This window comes from Pinus tabuliformis, chromosome 1_1 (genome assembly GCF_031772625.1).
Source record: "Pinus tabuliformis cultivar Carrire ecotype Pingquan chromosome 1_1, CPIR1, whole genome shotgun sequence".
Taxonomy (NCBI): domain Eukaryota; kingdom Viridiplantae; phylum Streptophyta; class Pinopsida; order Pinales; family Pinaceae; genus Pinus; species Pinus tabuliformis.
In genome coordinates this window covers 712,514,170-712,526,329 of record NC_142297.1, presented here as the reverse complement: position 1 = coordinate 712,526,329, position 12,160 = coordinate 712,514,170, and positions in this window count along the sequence as shown.

Sequence of the window (12,160 nt, the reverse complement as noted above, 5' to 3'; positions counted from 1 at the left end):
ATTAATGGGGACTTTTTCCCTACCGCCTCCAATCAATCTGGCGGAAGTGGCAACGATGGGAACCTGCAATATGATATCTTCTATTCAAAAGATCTCTGAAAACGATATTAACATCTAGATCATCTGCAGGTATTGCCTCCAGGCCCAATGGAAATCTTGTAGCAATCAATGTTTTCAGCATGGGAGGCAAACCCAAATCAACGCTCATCAAGCGTTTGGATAGATAGGTCTAAATAATATAATACCCCTTCAGATCCTTGGTTGCAAGAACATTATACAGACGAAGGAATTGTTCAGTCAATGATGATTGACGGGGCACCATGGGAATATTACCACCATCATTCCCATCTTCTGGATTACAAAGAAGATACTCCTAGTAACCTTCATCATCCCTCAGTTTTTGATTTTCTATCAAATACTGTAAACACGGTGGATTCCAAGCAAAAATTGTCCAATATTGAAGAGACTATCGCCATAAATGTCTCGACCAAAAAAGATGTTGTAGAGAATATTCATGTCGGCAAATCTTGTTCTCCTTCAGAACTGGAAATATATCACGCTCTTTTTCACGAATTCAGAGATGTCTTTTCTTGGTCGTATGATGAAATGCCAGGCATTGACTCAAGCATAGTTGCACACAAAATTAAGATGTATCCAGATGTCAAACCGACACGACAAGGGCTACGGCAGGTGCACCCCAAGAAAGCCGCTGCCATCAAGGCAGAAGTTGAAAAACTTCTCCATGCTGGTTTTATTTACCCGGTTCGTCTAACCGATTGGGTATCAAATATTGTTCCTGTAATGAAAAAACAAGGAACGATTAGAGTTTGCGTCGATTATAGGGATGTAAATCAAGCTTGTCTGAAAGACAACTACCCTACACCCTTCATTGATCAGATAATTGATGAATGCGCCGGATGTGAAATATTTTCATTTATGGATGGATTTTCCGGGTATAATCAAATAAATATCCACCCACAGGACCAGTCAAAGACTGCATTTATTTGTTCGTGGGGCACATTTGCATATCGCAAGCTACCCTTTGGTTTAAAGAACGCAGGGGAAACTTTTCAAAGGGCAATGAATTATTCCTTCCATGACATCAAAAACATCGTTCAACCATATCTCGACGATCTTCCAGCTCATTCGCGAAAGCGGATCGATCACCCGCAGCATTTGAGAGAGATATTTCTACATTGCCGACACTACAAGATACGACTCAATCCACACAAATGTGTGTTCTATGTCAGTTCCGGTCGTTTACTTGGCTTTGTGGTCTCAAAGGATGGGATTCGTCTCAACCCATGTAAGGTTCAGGCAATCATTAATTTGCCTCCACCTTCAAATTTGCTTTAGATTCAGAAACTCCAAGGGAAAGCAAACTTTCTGACGAGGTTCATTCCAAATTACGCCGAAATTGCTAAAGGTTATACTCGTCTATTGAAAAAAGAAGTACCCTTCATCTGGGATCAGGCCGCGCAAGCTTCCTTTGATGCTCTAAAGGAATCCCTAATAAAATCATCATTAATGTATGCTCCTGATTATCAAAAATACTTTAACCTGTATCTGGCTGCAGTGGATACGACCATCACAATGGTTTTAGTTCAAGAAGACAATGGAATTGAACATCCTATATATTATTTGAGTAGAAACTTAAATGATACAGAAAGCAAGTATTCCTACGTTGAAAAGCTAGCTCTCGTAGCTGTTCAAGTGATATAGAGATTTTGACACTATGTCCTCTTTCGAAAAACGACCATTCTATCAGATTGCAACCCCATGACTTATATATTGTCGCGACAGTTGCTGGGGGGGAAATATTCAAAATGGATAGCAATTCTAGAAGAGTTTGATCTGGAATTTATGAAATCCAAATCGAAGAAATCCCTGGTTTTCTAGGAGTTACTATGCGATCTCCCATCGTCGTTCAACGATGCAACATCAGAAGAATCAATCGTGGACGAATCTTTGTTTCTGATATGTTCAAGCAATCTGTGGTATGGAGACATAATAATCTATCTCCAAACCCAAACATATAGGTCTAATACCTCCCGCTCGAAAAAACGACGCATTCGATACCAAGCAAAAGACTATATGATCATCGGTGATACACTTTACCGTCATGGTGTTGATACAGTTTTGAGGAGGTGCCTCACCCATGAGGAGGCCGAAAAAGTCCTGAATGATTGCCACTGAGGCGCGTGTGGGGGGCATAAATCTGGTTACGCTACAGTGCAAAATATTTTATGAACAGGATACTTCTGGCCAACAATGTACAAAGATTGCATAACCGCAGTCATAATTTGCCATGCATGTCAAATCTTTGATCGAAAAACCAGAATACCACCCGCACCTCTGCAACCAGTAGTTGTTGTTGGGCCATTTTCCAAATGGGGCATAGATTCCATGACATGTAACCCCACCTCAGTTGGGGGGCATGGGTATATCATAGTCGCAGTAGACTATTTTACCAAATGGGCCGAGGTGATGCCTACATTAAACAATAGCGATGAAACGACTGCCCTCTTCTTTTTCAATCATGTAGTCTCCAGATTCGGCGTTCCATAGGCCATAGTCACAGATCATGGATCGCATTTTCACAATCACATGATGGTTGAATTGGCTGCCAAATTAGGGTTGTCCCACGACAGCTCTACTCCATATTATCCACAGGCCAACGGACAAGTTGAGGCAATCAACAAGGTCCTGAAGCAGATGCTACAAAGGATGATTGGAGTCCATAAAAGGAGTTGGCACCTAATCCTATACTCAGCCTTGTGGGCATACCAAACATCAGTAAGGAATGCGACCGGGTTTACACCCTTTCAACTGGTGTATGGCCTAGAAGCAATCTTACCGGTTCAGTGTGAAATCTCGTCCCTCAAACTCACGGTCAACCTTCTCCCCGGAACTTCAGAAGAGGAGGCTCGTTTCTTGGAACTAATCCAATTGGATGAAACCCGTCGTGATGCCGCTTTGGCTAATGAAGCCCATAAGGAATGAGTCAAGGCACAGTTCGACAAGAATGTCAAACCTCGTGTCTTCTTAGAAGGTGACCTGGTCTTACTTTACGACCAGGAATCCAATAAATTAGGAGCAGGTAAGTTCATGTCCTTATGGATGGGCCCCTACATTGTTAAACGTGTATTAGCAAAAGGAGCCTACGAGTTAGTAGATTATGATGGGATTCCACTAGCACAACCTCGTAACGGGTTGTACCTTAAGCATTACTATGCTTGACTCAAGATAGTGACCCCTATGCTTTTGTTACATTTTTGTTTTCACTAAGGGTAATTGTTTTGGTTAAGTGATCCACTTTTACGTTTGTTGCAGATGTCGGACCTATTGGAATCATTTGTTGGATATGCCGACGGAGTGAGTCGTAGTTCGCGGAACCTATCTTCTGCAGCCTAGGCCATCTTCGATCCAAGCGGCGGGTTAGTGAGTTTCAGAGGGGTATGTATTGGTCGGTCAATGAACAATATTGTTGAATACAGCGCGTTGATAGAGCTCCTCTCTAATGCCATTACGCGTGGCATACGCCGACTCGTCGTCAGGCTAGACTCACAACTCGTCATCCTACAACTCATTGGTATCTACTCCGTATGGAATCCAGCTATCTATCGCATGTTCCTAAGGGTCAAGATTTTGGAAAGGAAGTTTGATTCTATTCAATATCAACATATTTCCAGAAACTTAAACACATTAACAGACTCATTGGAAAATTATGTGTTAGATAGACATTTGCAACATTTATAAAAGAAGCATTTCATCAAATATTTGCATCAAGATCACGTAACTCAACCAAAATAAAGCTCCAAAAATCAAAAATATATATATAACTGTTTATGGTTCATACATAATGTTCTGTAACCAGGACAAAATTGGTCAAATGACCCAAAACTCAAAATGCTGGGGGGCACCCTAGTCTAATGATGCTGGTGATAACAAGTCACCGCCTGTGCAATCATGCGTAAAAGCCTAGTCCATCGACTCGGCACGCCAGTAGTATGTCGTTGCAACCTCAAAGGCAGCTCGTCGGTCCTCACATCCGGAATACCGAGAGTGAGGCCTTTGATCTAATCCTGCAATGCTGAAAGAGTCTCGGCCACATCAAGGTCACGAAGGATAGCCCTCCCCACATCCTCTCCTATTGGAGCGGTAGCTGGTACTCTCAGACGTACTGCTGGCCAAACTGGTCCAATATCTGCATGAGCACATGAGTTTTGATTATTCCTTATAGAAGAAAGCACAAGAACATTATAAAAAGAAACGATAAACGGAGATATGGTCAGAGAATTTACCGATAGCACCCCACTGCTCACCAGCCGGCAACACCAAATCCGGGTCACCCCGGAAATCCATACCAGCATATGGATACTCAGAAAAAACCATCTCCTGGCGGTTGAACCACTCGAAGAAGGTATTAGAAAAGGAAACCTGGGACTGACCAGCATGTCGGGCCATAAGGTCGACCCATCTCTACATCCGTGGCTCAATCGGTGGAGGTAAGCCAAGTGAAATGTATTGCGGCTGCATCAGTGGGATCTTTTCCAAGGCGAAAGCAGTCAAAATAGAACCATAGTCGAAGTTCTTGGATTTTCTGCTTTTTACCTTGGTCAGTTGTTCTTTCATCACAGGGAGTATTGCGTCACACCAGTTAAACACCTTTGGTTCAAGGCATTCCAAGGCATACTGCATATAAGACCAGTTAGCCACGTGAAGAACCGCACTACCAGCCAATCTAGCAAAAGTGAATAGAATGTTCCTCAAGGACCGATCATTGACATCTCGAATGTTGATCTTGTTGTCCCTACTGGGCTGAGATCCCTCTCTGCAATACCAGCGAATATAATCTCTCACGGATTCGCCCCCATGGGCGGAACTTGATAATGAAAGAGGGGCACCACGCCTCGATAAACTGATCAAAAAATAGATGTCCACGACAGTCAAGGGGATATATTTGTCTTTGATCTGAAACACCTGGTTGCTAGGATCCCATGCATCGAGAAGATATTGCAACAAGTTGATTTTTTGCCTCATGCTAGAGATGCAGAAAAAATTGAACAGGCCACAGTTCCGCAGTGCAGTTACCGTAACTGGATCATGTAAAGCAAGCATGTCCTCTTCTTCATGCTCACGTTCTTGCCATGTAACAACCATTTTTCTTCGATAAATCTCTGCAAAACAAGCAAGAGAAGAGTCAGGGTCCTGATTTGGCAAAAAACAGGGAAAAATTCCATGAGAAAACAGTGCAAAAATTTCCCTTCTCGCGCCCATCACACCCCCAGCAGTGTACTAGGTGAGATGCATACTGATTGGCCCATAGCCAAGCCAGTATGCATCGCACCTTTCGATATAGGAAGGGTGCGATGGATCCAAGGAGAATTTTTCAAACCTCAGAGGCTCAAAAAAACAGGGAAACATGCACATAATTCAAAAAGGAAGGAATGCAACTGAAGAGCTCAGGTTTAGCTCCTACCTAGTCCAGACGGTGCCAAGAATCGTCCACAGAATCTCTCGGAATCAGCTGGTGAAAATCAAGGGGGAAAAGCACCTCCAGAGCTCCAACAAACCAAAGTTCAAATGAAATGGTAAAATGAGGGGTAAAAACCACTTTTAAATTACTTTTCACGTAATTCGAGTAAAATATTAGTGTTTTAGCTCAATTTTTAAAACATATATTGTTCATTTCTAATCGGTTTGATGAAGCAATTGAACAAGCAGTACAACCTTTGAAGGAACAAAGTGGTTAGCGGTGAAATTAAATCGATGACCATTAGCATGAGCAATTTTTATGCAAAGTTCAAGCTCGTTAAAAGTTAAACCTTAGCAATGAGCAAACATTCCCCCAGAGTTTAAGCTCATTAAAAAATGAACCAATTTCCGGTAAATAACCATTGTGAATGCATTATCATCAGCTTTTCAACCATGGTCGTGTTCTTACCATCACCTCCACTCCGTTTTAGTTGATCATTCACCTCCATTTGATTGTTTACCCCTTTTGAGGAAAAGCTGTGAAGAGTGATCCTGTTAGCCATCCTTGTGACATTGCCGTGATTGGGAAATTCCAAACCTTACCTGGAATTAGCTGCTACCTGAAATTATCACTCGTTCCTCAAAAAACGAGTCTCCTTTAAGCTCTTTTCATCTGACTCGTAAAATATGAAAAGATTTCCGAGCAATTAGCCTCTCCAGCTCGTTAAAGCTACTGGAAGTGCTATCCCTCCTCTAGATTTTAATCTTTTTTGACCTGAGGTATTATTACACAAAAAGATTGAGTGCTTGTTTTGTTCAGCTTGTTAAAATTACTGAAAATTCATCCCTTTCGTATTATTTTATACTTTTTCAAACTTAAGGGATTATATGACGAAAAAGGATTATTGGAGTTTCCTTTACGTCCCTTTCAGACTCTCTAAAATTGAAAAGGACCGAGTTATCTTTGTCATCAAACTTGTTAAAACCGAATAGCGACAAACTTGTCCATATAGACAAGAACGAGTTTCACCGTCGCTAGGCTCGTTAAAACATAGCTACGGGTTTGCCCGAAGGGCAAATTATAGAACAAGCATATGTTATCCTCCTCAAGATTGACAAAAATAAAGAGGTATTGGTGGTGGGCTCCAGGATTGTAGCAATAATGCTACAAGTCCTGGAACTCCCTTCTTTAATTTTATCAACCCGGTAGTTCGTAACAAACTTTGAATCGACGGTGCTGTATGCACAAGTACTAGCTCTTGCCGCAGCTGTCACTTGGTCAGCTGGCAAAAGTCCGCTAGGGGCTTAAGCCAACTTCTATGAGCTCTTAGAAGAAGCCTTTTAACTGATAGATGAAAGCTAACTCAAAGGAAGCTAATCTACTTGAGGAAAGAAACTGAAAGCCAAAAAGAAACGCAAACCCTAGCAAACCCTAATTCTACCAACTAGTCCTATTGATGCAAAGATGAGAATGAAAACTACTGAAAGAGATGCCATTAATTCTATGAAGGTAAGATACATGTGTCTAGACTACCTCTACCTAAAGAAAACATCTTTTTTTATTTTTGAATAAGTTATTAGAATTATCATGCATGTGCTTTTAACTGGATTTTTACTGTGCAGAGGTGGATCAAGGAGGAGAAATGCTTGGAAGAGGTCGGGAAGGTTCAGAGATGGTCTAAGGAGTCCCTAACACCCTTCCAGAGAGTTTCACAATGTTTGGTTGCCAAGAAACTACGTTTATGAGCTTCTACAGGAAGTCTACAGGGGTTCTACAGGATGTTCAGAGATTTCTACAGGATGTTCTGTAATTTTCTACATGATGTTCTTAAAAGATGATTTTGGAGAATGGATGGAGGGAAAAAGGTGGAGGAACAAGTATGGAGGTGAAATAGGGGTGTAGGGGAGTTCAAGACTTGGAGGATGGAGTTGAGGAGAAGGTGTAGATGGTGAGATTTGTTCAAGGAGGGATGAAACGATGTTGCACAAGAAGATGAGAATCATGGCAAAGTAAGCGAATGAGGCAAATGTAAGGTAAGAGTTCTAAGTGAAGGGTGAAGCAGGTAGGTTGGATGGAGTATGGGCAGGTAAGGAAGGATAACAGGTACTCTGCAAGCGGTTTTTCAAACTGAACAAACAAACACTTATAAAACCTATGACCTAGTTACTTCGCTCTAATCTGACCTAACAGCAAAAGGAAATGAACAGAAGTTTATTCAAAATGAAATACGTGAAATTAATATGCAACTAAGAAATCATAAACTGAATCATGCAATCAAAACTGATATCAAGTCCGACAACTAAAAATCCAACACTACTAATTGCATGGTGAAGCAAAAAGACAGTGTTTTTGTTGGCAGCAAAGTCACATTGGTCCCAGCTCATGATTCCACTGAGGGGGAGGCGAGATCCAAAGTACTTGGTAGCCTTTTTCTGAATATATTCCCTGTGATTAACCAATCAAGTAAATCTGAACATGAAGAACCTTTTTAATCATCAAGAGCAACTTAAATAACAACACAACATTTAAATCTAAATAGCAGATTTTATTCTAAGAATGCAGCAAAGACACATGAAAGTAAACAAAGGAGGTATTGGGCGCTTGAGATGGGCCCAACCCCAAGAGCTATAGCCTCCTAAGAGAGATTTAGAGCTGGTGCAAAGCTGGATTCATCTTTATTGAGCAAGAAAAGAAGAGTTACATCAAAACTGTCCACAAGGAGAACTTGAAAATGAGCTAAAAGCAAAGTTAATCTATTGCCTAAAAATCGAAATACAAACTAGCTAACTTTTGCCTACAAAATGACTAACCATTGGCCAACTACTAGCTAACCCAAATGAGGCCCTAAGCCTTCTTATTTATACAAATTGAGGACCCCAACAGTCCTCCTAAACTTTAGGGGCTCGGCTGCCCAAAACTTGTAGTTAACAGCAGTCCTACTTGACTTGCTTGGCTGCCCTTGTGCTAATTGATTTGGTGGCCCTTGAACTCTGAGCTGATGGTGGAGAATTTGAGGTAAGGGCCCATAAATGAAGGGAACACCTTCCTAAAAATACTCTCCACGAATTTGGCTGCCAAGTGCTCATTTCAACCATTGACTTTGTCTCCAAATTCACCAAAAAGGCTACACAAAGCACACATTAGACTTGTTGGCATAATGACTAACCCAATTCACTCTATCAGCATAAATATAATAAAAAACATGCAATAAACTAATGAGAATGGTGGATTAAGTCGAATTAGGAGGTTGAATGAGCCCAAATAATTATCCATTTTTGGGGCTCATCAATTGGTCAGCAATGACTGGGGGGAAATTGGGTAGAAAACTTGAAGAGACTATTGGTAGCAAGTCGCTCTTGAACATGACACTTTCACTCCGCATCCGAGTCGGGTTGGGTTGTTCCGTTCACTGGTCATATCACCATTGGTCCATCACACCATCCATATTTGGGGTTAATGCTACCAATCCATGTTAGTGTCGTCGGTATGTTCAAGAGAAGTCACTCAGAGAATTCACCTGTGTCTCATCCACTGCAATACATTCACGCTCCATTCTTTCATGACCGCTACCCTGAACCATGTATCATCAGATCATTTTCACCTCCAAAATCATTTACTCCGTTCCGTGTCATAGATGTGGGATTCATTAAGGCCCTCCTACGACGGGTTTCTTCTTGTCGACATCAGCTCATTATCCAAGAATTAGACTTAGGAACAACCCTTTCAGTACTTTGAAGCTTGCATGCCTTAATGACAAGTTTCTCACTTCTGGCGACAGGTTTACATCAATGGCCTTCGACCGAAATATTTTGCGTGGCGTTCGACGCCAAGTCCCTTTTCACACCACGTGAATTGTACTGTAGTACCTTGAGGGTCATCATCATTATCGGTGATTCCTCTCGCACCTATTAACAGCTTACATCATTGGCTGGTAATCAGGCGATGTCTTTCCATGTTCGACCCCATAACATCTTTCACATGGATCGACTTGTACTCCGAGTGAAGATTGAACAAGTTTGAAGACCCCGGATCTAGTTTCATCCATTCGGGCTACGATATATTTAGGAAAAGAAAAACATAAAATGTACATTGTTGCTGCACAGATGATCATCCGAACCAAAGGATGATGACTCTATCAGAATCATCAGTCTACCTCACAGACGATTGTCTGTCTTATGTACATGAAAATGAATTTATAAAGATGAGCATGGGAATGCCCGCCTCAGCTAGATCATGAAAAATATTATGAAGATAATGTATTGTATTGTATCTTATTACAGGTTGTCTTCCAGCTCGAAAAAACTTCGGATCCTCATGATAAAGCATTTCACCCGACATCAAAAGATTAACGACCTCATGCTTTAGAGGGCAACTGTTATAGACATTTTTGGGCACTGCAACCCCAATCAAACATGTCCATAGACCAAGGGCTCCTAAGTCCCTAAAAGTGTTGTTCCATACCCTAAAAGAACAAGGTCAACTGATTACATCATCTCCGAGAAGTTCTCCACAGGAATCTGCGAAGAACTGGTCAAAACTGGACCATACAGACTGCCTAGTGCAGAAGGTGTGATGCATCTCACCTGCCCAGTGAAAAGGGTGCGATGCATACTGAAAAGCCCTTCTGTAGGGTGCAATGGGTGAGAGTGGACAAATGGCAGAGACAGTTTGCGAGGTGGATGATCATAGAATATTCTAGAAACTTCTATGACACTTGCCTCTCTGAATTCACCCAGGGATGAGTAGGAGATCATCAACCTCCAAGTGGAATCAAGAACTATCAGAGAGAGGACACTAATCAAAATCCCAGAAGCTGACTCACCCCCCTGCAATCATCTATATATGGATCCCTCATCCCAAAGATCCAGAGGCTGGAATTTTGTATCTTGTAAGGAAGTGTTGTTGGTTTCTTGGTGGAACATCATAGTGTTGGGTGATATAAGCTTTTCATGAGGTGAAGAAGGGCTTTCATTCTAGGAGGATGACACTGGGTCAGAACAATTGGTTGTAATCCTCTTTGCTATTCTTGATATTAATAAAGTTGTTCAAGTTTTCCTCCACGTTCCTGTATGTTTGATGATATATGCATTTGTGTGGTCAATATATATCTGGTCTTATATTGTTTATGATTGTAGATCTCTGTTCTTCGATAGTATTATGCCGCTTTGATTCCACAGGTACTCTTTGAAGCTGGGTAGACGAAGGCAAAGCGACAAGGATCTGTCAGAAGGGAGAGGAACTAAGCAAGGAACTAAGCGCAAGACTGAGGTTGGTGTCCTTTGTTCCCCTCTTGTCTACTTCTCATAAAGGAAAGTGAAAGTAGCTTTAGTTTGTTTGTTTCTAAGATAGCTACCAGTCTTAGTGGGACTAGCAGCTCCGAGTGGACACTAGATTTCCCAATAACACGCACCATTTCCTATTTTGAATTTCTATGCCCATGCCATTTAATCACCCTTAGATCGAGATTCTGGCTTTTATTCGTACCAAAGCTAACATCACCTACATTTCTCACCATCATGATTAAACCCATGTCCCCTTAGACTCCCCTATTTATCACCTATTGATTTACTCCATGAGGGCCTTAAACCACTTGTACTAAGTTTAGTCAGTGGTAGTATCATTGAGTCACCCTTGTTAAGATCATCTAGATGAGTCACCATTATGTCACATGGAGTTTGTTCAAAACCACCTTTAGTATTGTTATGTTAGCCCTTCCATGAGTCACACCCATCTTGTGTTGCTGATTTCTAACCTCCAGATCTACCATTGGTTTACTAATATGACTTTCAAAATACTTTGTCCTAGTAATTACCCATTCCTTGTGGAATATTTTTAGCCTCTGCTAGGTCAACATTACATGTTATTCTCTGAACAATGGAATTCATTTGTCCAACCATAAGACCATTCTTCTCCACATTAGTGTTAGTATTTTTTTAGTCGCATTATAATATGTACCTCGTTCCATTGTTGAGGACTCATCATTGCCTCAACTTTGGTGGGAATACCTCTATCAACTTCAACACATGTATTCTAGGGGATTGGCCAAGAGGGAAATGTACCTAGGACCCATTTTTTGCATTGATGTGTGCCTCAAATCAAGCAAAGGGAGACATCAACAACCTTTGAATTGGTTGTTTATACCATGCTCAACTTTAGATCTGTTAATTTTAGGTATGTTCTATGCTAGAGCAATTTATTTCAATTTCTTTTCCACATTAACAATCACATCAACATAAAATAAACTGCAGATAGAACATAAATATAAATAACAGAAGACAAGCCAAGATAAGAGGACACAAGATGTGGTGCTAGCCAGGGACAAACCCCCATGTGGGGAAACCCTTGATCAATTCTTCTTTTATGTTCTTCAAAGTTCAGCAGAGAAAGTGAGAGAGATAGTACATTTACAATAGAAGTCAATCACTTTGACTTTTGATATCAACATGAGATCAGTTGAAGACATATTGCTTCAATTTATTCTCTAAGGTGACTCATTCACCTATCATAGTGCTACATCTCGTCTATTTGTTGCACATTACCGTGTGACACCTTGTTGCACTGTTACATGTGTTGAACCTTGATGACTGAGCTACCCTCATCTTCATACTGCTCATCATGCTGCATCTTCCATGGTCTTATTCATCATCAAGCTGCCCATGTTCATGATCTCATTCATCATTA